The 11,978-nt window shown below is 35.5% G+C and overlaps 1 protein-coding gene across 3 annotated transcripts in view; it reads left to right on the top strand.

Moving 5' to 3' along the window:
- cdh22 (cadherin 22, type 2) overlaps nt 1-11,978 on the top strand; it is a 211,094-nt gene that overhangs the window by 107,222 nt on the left and 91,894 nt on the right. The gene's annotated exons all lie outside the window — the stretch shown is intronic.

The raw sequence follows: 11,978 nt of genomic DNA on the forward strand, positions 1-11,978 counted from the left end.
GTGTGTTGTGCTTAAAATTATATTTATTTTTAAGCCCACCTGGTATGAAATCACCTCTTCAGAATTTACATTTACAATTGTGGGATAAAAATAATTGGTTTTATGTCAAAATCCTTGACACTATTAAATTAAGACACCTACATGATTTAAAAAGAAATCTTATCTAAATTTTACACAGAACTGAAGCTGTTCTTTTACTAATTTAGTTAAAACTTCATGTTTAATAGTACATTTTAAATAAACCTAAATTATTCTGTCAACTCCCATAAAAACATAAGAAATTAGGCCTTGAAGCCAATATTATTATTGAATTTAAGGGTAAATGTATGAGGAACATGATTACTGTTGAATCCAAGAAGGTGTCTTTGAGAAATTATACATATATGAATAAAATTGCAAATTTGAAATAAACAATTTAAATCATCTATTCACATTTAAATGCTGGATCTAACTTAGACTTTCAAGGTTATATCCTGTCAAGTCTGACAAGTATGCAATCCAGATACAACAATAATGACTCCAGCAACATGATGCAGTTATAACTGTGTTGTACCAGGCATCCTTTCTAAAGGTTCAAAATATGTCAGGTTAAAATTTAGGAAGATGTTAATACAATTGAAGTCAAAAAATAAAAAATGACTTGGATCATTATTTCTTAAAGAGTGGTTCTCTAAGGTGCTGCTTCTTACTCTTACCCTTAGGATGTATCATTATTCTCCATTGTTAAAGTCCAGTAAATCTGAAAACATGCTCTTTAAAATAATCTTAGTTTCCATAATGAATCACATTGCTCAAGGTATGTAGATTTTGCACCTTGTCATTGTTACTTTCTATCCTCACTCTTCATGAAATAGATGAGAGTTTAATTACTCTGTAAAGTAAGCAGCCACATTTATGCAAATATTATAAATTGTTTTTTCATCTCGAAAACAGAAAAGTGAACAAAGTTGTTGTCAAACATACTCGCATGATGTTAAGTATTGTTCTTGGTAGAATCCTTGAATAGAATCTGGGTTTTTGGTGGGATTAATATTAAAAATGTGGAATGAACAAACAAATGCCTCAAAGCCTCTGTAATGCAAAAAGTGGTAAGTTAAACAAAAACAGACAATATTTGTAAGTGAATGGAAGAAAAAAAACAATCAAGAAGCTGATCATAAATTTACACAAAGTTTACGAGCAGCTGCAGCTCTTTATTTTTTCTCCTGCATATATCGAGTTATTTCCACATATTCCACCAAGTTACTTAGCTTTTTTCAAATCAGATTTTTTATCAGATCAGAGGAGTTTTTTTTATTTATTTTTTCATTTCAAGATTTAAGAAAATTATTCAAGATAACTTTCACTTAAATATTTCGGTCTTCATGTTTTTAGTACAAATTCAAAAACACCAAACACACCCATTTATAAAGGTATGCAGACAGTAGAGCTAATATGTTAGAATTTGGTTTGCTTCCAAAGCTTCAAACATTCATATTTCGTCTTACATTAGATAGGATGGATTAATTATCAACAATAGGTTCAAACTGATCCTAATTATGTGCCTTCAAAAGCTTCCTATATAACCTTACAAGTTGACAATTGACTTTATGCAAAATGTGTAATCCAGTTCTTTTAAGTGGTGTATTAGCTGTACAATGAAGTACAACCTTTCAAAGAAACTTCCCTTTCTATATTTAAAAAAAAATGTTTCTTTCTTTGCAAATAATTTTCTGGTTTTGACTAAGACTTACCCAGATAGAGATGGAGATGAAAGAAAAGCTTGAGTCTTACTGCATAAAAGTGAGAGTTTTTTTTACCCTGTTAACAGTCAGCAAGCTCCATGCTGTTTAGTATTTCTGTTTACAACATTGTTTTACCATGAACTCCGTCGCCTCACCCACCCAACCATTCATCTATTTCCTACATCAGCCTTATCCTTGCAGGGGGGTTGGGGTCTATCCCCAATGGTACATCTTGAGCCTATCCATCACACAGCTCACTTGCTTCAAAGAGCTTATATTCAATTAATAACTTCATAGAAAATCCATCCATCCATCCACCCATCCACCCATCCATCCATCCATCCATTTTCTATACCTGCTTCTTCCATATAAGATTAGAGGAGGGCTGGTGCGAGAGGTTACATCGTGAACAGGTCACTAGTCCATCAGCGTAACGCAGGACAAACAACCTTGCACACTCCTACTCATATCTATAGGGGTTAATTTGGAGACACAAATTATCGTGGTAAACAATGGTGAACAAAAAACCTTTCAGCTGCTACTTTTAAAGAAACATAGTATTTTTTAATTAATACTCTTCTTTTTATGTTATTTTTTTTAAATCAAGGCATTTCAGGGAATTTCTGATTAAAAATTATTAGACTTTAGACTCAACTTTATTTATCCCTTGGGATTAATCCCTCAAGGAAATTCTGGTTCCAGTAGCTTATATAGAATAGAAAGGGCAGAGTTAAAGCAAGATGTCATTAAAGATAAAAATACAACACACAATATAAAAAGAGTGTATATAGTACAAAAAAACATAAAAACACTGTAGTTGACTTGAATTCTTGCAATTGCACTGCAGAGAAGTACTGACCTTATTTAAAAGTAAAAGAATAACAAAGGCTACACAGTAGTTGGCATGCGTTATTGCACGGCGAAAGAGAAGATTATTGCACTTGAGCAACAATTACTAACGTTTTGCACAAGATGTCCAAGGAGGGAGGTGCTGACCTTTGTCCCTCTTCCTATCACCTCCTCCTTCAACCAAGAGAGGAGTTGTAAAGCCTGATGGCTTGAGGATCAAAGGAGTATAGCACTTTGTCCGTCCTGCATTCGGGGAGGAGCAATCTCCCACTGATCAGGCTCCTCTGCGGCTGACATTGTGGCTGTGGCTGACATTGTTCATAATGTCCAGAAGTTTGTTAAAGTGTCCTTGTTTCTGCCATCATCCCCAGAGTCCAGCTTCTTGCCAATCACAGAGCCAACTCGCCTCCCCAGTTTGTCCAGTCTGGATGTGTACTTCTTAGATGTGTTGCTAGCCCAGCACACCACGGTGTAGAAGAGGACACGGGCGCTGACACTGGCAACCGCAGACTATTGTTTTTTCATCAAAAGAAATGTTTTATTATCCTTAGACCTGCTTGCTATAAATTTATAACACCTCTTTTTAAAGACTGTTTTGAAAATACTCAACCTTTCCTTAATTTGCAGGTTTCCAGCTAGTCTACAGCTATTCAATGTCGAGTGTAGTTAAGGAAAAAGGAAGAAAAAGTAAAAAAAAAAAAACTGGTCTCGCATGACTTAATGACAAAAACTAAAGCAAATAAAAAAAGAAAGCTATGTTTTCTAAACACTATGGAGGTTATAAACTTATTAAAGACCAAACTCTAAGAATCAGGCTTCCAGCTGAATATAATTCCTCTTTAACTTAGTGGAGGAAAATATTTTTGAATGCCCAAACAGAAAAAAAAAATGTCTTCTTTCTGCTTCCTGTTTATCACATTTCTGGAAAGAGAAGACTTAGGTGATTTCTATCTAGGGGTGAGGCCTGCTTTGTCTTTGACTCACCATGTAAATCAAGTTGTTATAGAATGAGTAAGGGGGGCACTTCTTAAACCTTTCATTATCTGCTGACACATTTTGTGACAATAAGCATGCTTTTTTTTTGACTTACAGCTGTTCTATCACTCTAAAGTGGTATTTTATATTATTTCTTGCCAACACAGTATTGGTCCTCTCTTAATTGGGCTTACAGCCAACAGAAACAACACCCTCTATGAAGGTGTTTCTTAACAGATTAGTCTTACAGTTACAACAGTCCCGACAATGCTCTTTTCTTGTGAAAAATGCCTTCGATCCATAAATGTAGTCACTTTATATTTCTCTCTGATTTAATAACTTTCAATCTGTTTAGTTTGATTAGTACTGTACATTTAAAAATATTTTTCAGTTTGTTTGCCTTCTTCATTCACATCCAATTCATCAGCTGCTTCTCAAATAAATCTCATGAGCTAATGAGACTGGACAGTGTGTGCGATTCAATTGCTTTAAACAGGACGTGATGTGAAAAGAAGAAACATTAGGGCAGACAGAATGAGACTCAGCGATGAGTCACACACACATCCATCATGTGATCCCCTTGTTCCTAATGATTCAGACATGGCAGTTGACCAGCTAATATTGCATTTGCATATATTGATCACTCCAGTCTTACAAATGAATGGGGATGTTCTCTGCAGAATGCATGGCACACTGTTACAAAATAATTATCATTTGGCCATTACTTTTCTGCAGTTTTGCTCTCTGATGCGTCCCTCCCGGCTAGACCGAGAACATGGCCAACAGGCAGCACTAACAGAAAGAACTGAGTGATACGTGTCCTGAGGAATGTAGAAAGAGGGAAATCGGTGGATGCTACATGGAGAGGATTGGACCACATATAGACTTGACTTGTGATTCAAAACAGAATAGTATGCCAAGAAAACGAATTATGCAAAATAGCTCAAGGCAGCTTAAGAAACTGTCACAGCAGGAGAAAAGAGTTGATATTATTATAAGATTATATTCTCACTAATCTAAGCAGAGCAGCGTCACCTCCCTCAGTATTAATGTAATGCAAAGTAATTTCCCTCTGGGATTTTTAAAGTATATAAAAAAAAAAAATAAAAATAAATAATAATAATGGTCTCTGTTCGAGTCCAGTACAGTAATTCAATCTTTGTTATGCAAAAACAAACACACGTACGGAAGAGGATTAGGGCCACTGAAAAAAAAAAAAAAAAGTTAACTTATTTTTTTTATTTTTTTTATTTCAGTATAGTATGGGGAAAAAGTCAGAATTCTGACATTTTTCTCTGAATTCTGAGATTAAAGTCAAAATTCTGACTTTAATCTCAGAATTCTGAGAAAAAAGTCAGAATTCTGACTTTAATCTCAGAATTCTGAGAAAAAAGTCAGAATTCTAACTTTAATCTCAGAATTCTGAGAAAAAAGTCAGAATTCTGACTTTAATCTCAGAATTCTGAGAAAAAAGTCAGATTTCTGAGATTAAAGTCAGAATTCTGACTTTAATCTCAGAATTCTGACTTTTTTCCCATGTTAAACTGAAATAAAATTTAAAAGTTAGTTTACTTTTTTTTTATTTTCAGTGGCCCTAATCCTCTTCCGTACACACATTATGTTTCTTGCTTTCAAACTTTTCAAACATTATTCTACACAATAATGTTAAGCAATATGTAATGCATTTTACTTGAAACAGGCATTAAATGACCATGTTTGTCCTTTTCCATACTAACATGGTCAAAATTTAGCAACCCAAAATTTTGGCAGGAAATGGAAAACTGAGTCCATATAAAAAATATTTCATTTGGTAAAAATTTATATATATATATATATATATANGGGGTTTGTGTTATTTGAAAATGTATTCTTAATGAAAGTCTGTGCCAAAAACGAGTTTTTGGCATGAAATGGAAAATTGAGTCCATATAAAAAATATTTCATTTGGTAAAAATTTATATATATATATATATATATGAGAAAGAGTTTTTTTTTTTATGTTTTGTATAATTAATACAGATGCATGTATGTGTTGCACTTCCAAAGATCAATCAAAATACAGTTTCAGCTGAAATTGTTTAAACATGAATATCTAGTTATTACGACCTCTTACCAGATATGCTCCAAAGTTTCTTTCAGTCCATGAAAATTTCCCACATCATATCACATTACAGCACTTGATAGGGGCCTGTCATATACTAGATCGTGACTTTAACACTGTTTAATCAGTTGCTAACTCTGGTTGCAAACAAATGGTTTTTGATCAATTTATAGTTGCTTTGTTGGCTTTCATTTTATTATATTAATTATATATTATTAAACAGAAGCGTTGTGTAAAATTACATTAACAAGACCAGGTGACCAGTGGTACCATAGTACGCATACCCGAAGTAAACAAGAAATTAATTGAGCCAAGCAAGTCAGCATTTCTCCCATTGAGGTGTTAAGAGCAAGAATATATTGTTTTATTTGAGAAATACATATTTTGTCTTAGCAATTCACAGGATGGCATTTTTCACTGTTTAGGGAAATATCAAGTTGTTTATAGGTCAATGTAAGACAGGGCTAAATGTTCTTTTTAGCCAATTTTGACCCTAAAATCTTCCTATATGGGTATATTTTTTGTGAGATCTATTTCCCATCACTGAATCATGCTGACACTTCTTTATCTTTCTTCTCCAAGATTGTTCTTCTTTCAAATTAATTATAGAAAGGCCAGTGGCTCTTGTCAAGATTTAGAACTGCTAAATGTGTTTTCCGCTTTTACATAAGTCGAATACCTGTAACAGGTTTGAAGAAATCCCAAAGCTCTAAAATGGCTGAATGAACTGTTCTTGATATTCTTTAGTTCTTGTAATGCTTATAAAGACATTTAAGCTAACTAGATTTTGCTTATACATATTGTTTAAGGAAAATAACCCAAGGGTTTTGCTCAGGGACCCAGGTGCAGGCTGTGGGGATTTCACTGGGTACTTGCAACCTTCTCAGAGCACCAGTGCACACTAACCACTAGGCCAACACTCACAATAAAGAGCTGACAAAGCCCCAGCATCATTCTGCCAGAGGTTTCTTCCCAACGGGGAGCTTTTCCTCTCCATTGTCGCTTCACGCTTGCTCATCATGGACAGATTCTCTCAACCTGTGTTATCCAAACTGGACTTCCATCTACCAGGTCCCTAAGTGAAGCTCTAGTATCAGCTCAGGCAGTCCACTGGATCTCCCCATAAAGCTCAGCATGCCGTCTCGCTAACCAGCAGTCTACAGACTGACTTAACTTAATTTTTCTCCACTCCACCACCAGTTTCAGGCCTGGGGGGAAGCAGCTCTATTCTTTGCTCCTGTTCATGCATATCTATCAAAATTAAGCGCTGTGTTTCCTGCCGAGGTCTTAGCGCCAAAGACAAAGTAATTTATCAATACATTTCTCCTAATTGTCTTTTCTCTTCGTGTGAGTTTTTCATATTGAACTGATTAACACTAGAATGACCAGGATTTTAGGGTTTCTCCCTCCCTCTACCAGATTGAATTGTCCAACCCACTCCCTACTGCATCTCCAGAACTCTTCTGATTGTACTGTAGCTACCCTGTTGCTGCCACTCCTCCCACAGTCGGACTCAACTAGCACTTTCCAGCTTGAGATCTAAGTTTCAGCTCAAGGTAGAGAATGTGCTCTGCTGTGCTTTGCTGCAGGAAAAAAAATGAACTGGGGAGAAGATTTGCTCACAAGCAGAAACAGTGTAGACAAAAAGCTGGAATCCTGGCGTTAGTTGGGGTTCATTTTTTTCATATTACCTGCTCCCCCACCATTCCAAGCTGGAGCTAGGCATCATCATCATCATCATAAAACTCATCCTCTGTTGTTTGAAAACTTTGTGTACATTGGGAATTCACCCATAAGCACACATTTTAATTCACAATCAAAATCAAAACAATCAAAAATCAATTAAACAGTTTTAAGCACTTATTCACTCAATGTTTTATTCAGAGATTTTCAGTCCATTATAAAAAATATAAATATATATAAAAGAGAACTGTTATAGTAGCTTGTATACACTGTATTTTTTCTGGTTGTTGCAGTAGTAATAAACTAAACATATATGTAGGTAGATAGATTGATATATTATCCAGATAACTATTCAACCATTAATCAATTTTAAAACTACAAAAACCAAAATCTGAATAAAACCCTTGCAATGATAAGGAAAACACCAGTGCAGTGACAGACAGTAATCGGCAGTGTAGAGGAAGAGAGTGGGTCAATAACGTTGATAATACGGAGTGGGTCTTATAACCAGAGCCAGATTCTATAACTGGAAGCTGATGTTGATTTAAAGAGTGACTATATACATTTAAAAGAAAAATATGACATCTTTATTTAGAACAGTGTGCAAAGTAATAACTGAAATTGTCAGATATTGTCCCTATATTATAACACTAAGTTATGCTGAATAATAATATTTTTTCACCTTCTTGGCAATGGACTGTAAATATCAAAATAAATCAAAAATGAGTGAATTCATTGTTGAGATTGTAAATAACAATGTTTAATTTAGAATGTACACAACGTTTTTAAACAAAAGAGGATGAGTTGTATCATGATGGTGTTGATAGTGATGTTCAGGTCCAGGCTGCAGCATTTTGGTGAACAGACAGAGTGAAAACTGGAACTCTACGTACAACAGGACTGCAGTTTTTATTATTTAGAAAATAGCACAGTTTTAGTCATTCACACCTTTAGTTGTATTTCATTAAACAGAGAGAGACTTTTAAACTCATCGGGATTATCCTAGTTAAATAAATGATAAATTTAAAAAAAGTAATAATAATGATTAATGCCATTTCAGAGTTGCTGTATTTTTTTAATGAGTTGCTGAACTAATTTAGTCAAGTTAGAACTTTTCTCTTCTCCTTTATTAATAAAGTAACAACATCCAGCACTGCTATAAAAATCATAGGAAAACAGCTTCAAATAGAATGATGGTCATATCATTAACTTTGAGAAAAAGAAGGACCTGCTTGTTTTACTAATTTCATACATATTTTTACAATGCAATGACAAATGTTTCCTTCTCTCTACTTGCATTCTCTGTCGTGTCTTTCACTTCTCTGGATTTCTATGATGTCATTTACATTTCTTCTTCTGTCTTCATTTCCTTTCTTTCCCACTGCTGTGGCAGTCATTTATCCATCCCTCTCATCTCGGGCTTTGTCTCTGTCTCACGTTCTATGTACTTTTCTTCTTCATAGCTGTCTCCTACTATGCCTGTCTCTGATACAGTCACCTTGTTAACACTTTAAAGCTGTTAAGATCAGAGAGCTTGACAAGCTGCAGTGAAATGTGGCAGGCCTGCCCCTGATTACACAGACTTAAATATAAGACAGCCAATTTGCTCACACTTTAAAACCCTCGATAAACTACAGATTCAGTGCATCCACTTTGCAAATGGAAAAAAAAGAAACTGCTCTACAAGTGTATTGCTTTTCTGTTCAACTACATTTCTGGGGTAGATGTCATCTAATGTTTTTCTACAAACACATCATCATCACCTTCTGGTAACATTTACCTGGCAAGAAAAAAATAAAGGGAGCACTCAAATCACACATCCTAGAACTGCATGAATGAAATATTCTCATTGAATGCTTTCTTCTGTACAAAATTGAATGTGCTGAAAACAAAATCACACCAAAATGCTGAATAAAATCAAATGTATTAACCAATGCGTGCCTGGATTTACAGTAACACACACGATCAAAGTGGAAAAACATGCAACACGCTGTTCTAGCTTTAATTTAATGTCCTTAAAACAGGTCAAAATAAGGCTCAATATTGTGTGTTGTCTGTGTGACCTTCTGGGCATACACATGCCTGGGCATGCTGCTAATGAGGTGGCAGATCATCTCCTGAGAGATCTCCTCTCAGACCTGGACTAAAGTATCTGCCAACTCCTGGACAGTTTTTGGTGCAACATGACGTTGGTGGATGGATTCAGACATGATGTCCCAGATGCGCTGATTCAGATTCAGGTCTGAGAAACAGGCGGGCCAGTCCAATGCTTCAATGCATTAATCTTACATGAATAGCAAACATTCTTGCCACACCTCGCATTGATGTGCCAACCTGGATGAGCTGCACTACCTGAACCACTTACGTGGGGTGTAGAGTCTCTCATGCTCCTACAAGTGAGAAAACACCACCAACAATGAAAAGTGACAAAAACATCAGTCAGAAAGCATAGGTACTGAGAAGTGGTCTACGGCCCCCACCTGCAGAACCTCCACTTTATTAAGTTTGTTTTGCTAAGTATAAAATACATTTTTAAATTTCCCCGATTCATTTGCACTACAGCAATGAGCAATTGCAAACCGTTGATTTCTGACAGGATAGATATTAGTTTTCATAGGTTGGATATTTGATATTCATATTACACAGATTCAACTAGGTGTGGCTTGCATTCTATCCTGTCCAGGCAATCTATTTGCAGTCATCTGCTCTCTGCCTTCTCCCTCCTCCTACGATGACGACCAATCCCAGCACATGCAGAGATGGAGGATGTGTGACATTATGCTCAGATTTGTAACTGTGCACTCAAGCTAATGGCACAAAAATACACCATACATGAAATAACAGTTCTGAAGCAAAACACTATTAAGAAACAAAGTTTCATGACTTTCAGGTGTGTGAACCAGTAATAAAAAAAAAATAAATAAAAAAAAACACTGTCAGATCATTGTACTAGATTATAACAGATAAGAGGCATTCCTTGTAATTTAATCTTTTGGGTCAAGAAGAGGGCGATGGAAGAGAAAATTATGGCTTGCAATGGTTCTGTTATAAAATACTATATACCTATCTGCATGTTATCTGGAATATTTTATGTTTTGCAATTTTATCCAGTGGATTATGACTGTATTAATTTTAGCTCGATCTTCCACACCATCATTTTGACGGCTCTATTAGTTGCATTGAAAATTCTTCACATCTTCACGCGATTCGGCCTCAGACACCCGCACAACCACTGTGACAACAGATCCTGTCACCACAGGGCGTAGGTTTGGCATGCCCAGTGCTCTCCTATACTTCTGTGTTGCAGAGGAACTACTGCGCATGTACAACTTTTAATTAGAGTCATTGCACAAACATTTTTGCTAGGGCGGAACTAGATTAAATATTTATCTTGCACATCTTTAAAATATATATATCTATATATTTAATAATTTAATCTAATGTGTTTGTTTTTATTCTTTTCATCCTTATCAAGGTCATTGGGCTGGTGGGGCGTTGCCCTAGCGCCCTCTATTGGCCAGAGCTACTGGCCAAAAATCAGTTTAGCACACACTACTAGTCAGAACCATACATTTCCCTGTGACTCTCTAGTGTAGGTGATAGCTGGCCAACATAATGATAATATCTGTGTTGTAAATTGTGAGCTAAGACCCACAATAGTGAATTTGTACCATGGACAATACTGTTGATCTTTTTTTGTTACGTGGCTGTGAGAGGTTATGAGAGTGAATGAAGAAATCATGTTAAATTTTAACTAGAGCAACCACTGAATATAATCATCACAATGTTACATCTTGCTACATCCTAAAATGATTGCATGTTGAACCCCAACCCTGCATTGTTAAGTCATCTGCATTGGGGCTTTAAAAGTGTTCACCATCTGTTCACTTAGGTGAAGCATCGTAGTTGTCTCCAAGCATCCTCTTTATGGTCATTGAGGAAAGATTGATTGATGGGTTTCATTGCTATCGTAGTATAACTGGATAGCTATCCGACCTGTGTAAAAATGTAGCCTGTGCAGAACACTTAAGGTATGACAAAGCAGAGACTGCAACCTTTTTTCAAAGAAGTCAAGCAGCTCTATACCTAATCATCTTGAGAGGAAAAAATTGTGTCTCTCTGATGCTGGAATTAAAATGTGCAATCCTAACAGGACAAATACACAGTTGGAACAAATGGGGGTGGGGGGTCTGTGTTGTGACAGTGTGTGAAACTGAATAAAAGGCAGTGTCTTAAGCTGAATCTTAGGAAAACAAAGCTTAGCTACAGTATTTCTTTCATGGATCCCCCCAAACTTACCCTATATGTCTTTTAAGACCCAGAAGGAAAAACAATTACAAAATAGAAAATAATCAAAAAGGATACAAAGAAAACAACAATTTTCAGAGGATATGATTAAAAACGAAACATCTTCTGTCTAGTATATTGATTTGACCTACAGGTCTTCTAATCCTTGTAAACACAGCTTCTGTAGTGATGCTATTAAATATCTAAAATGAGGGATTATATGGAAAAGCTAAACTATAAACCTATTAGAACCAAAAAATAACTTGACAATTTTTATCAATGCAATAAGACCAATGTTACTTATTATTGATTACAAGGGGTAAAGAATGGCCAAACCTTTGCCAAACCTTATATATATA

The sequence above is a fragment of the Cyprinodon variegatus genome, unplaced genomic scaffold (genome assembly GCF_000732505.1).
Source record: "Cyprinodon variegatus isolate N-32 unplaced genomic scaffold, C_variegatus-1.0 Scaffold305, whole genome shotgun sequence".
Classification (NCBI taxonomy): domain Eukaryota; kingdom Metazoa; phylum Chordata; class Actinopteri; order Cyprinodontiformes; family Cyprinodontidae; genus Cyprinodon; species Cyprinodon variegatus.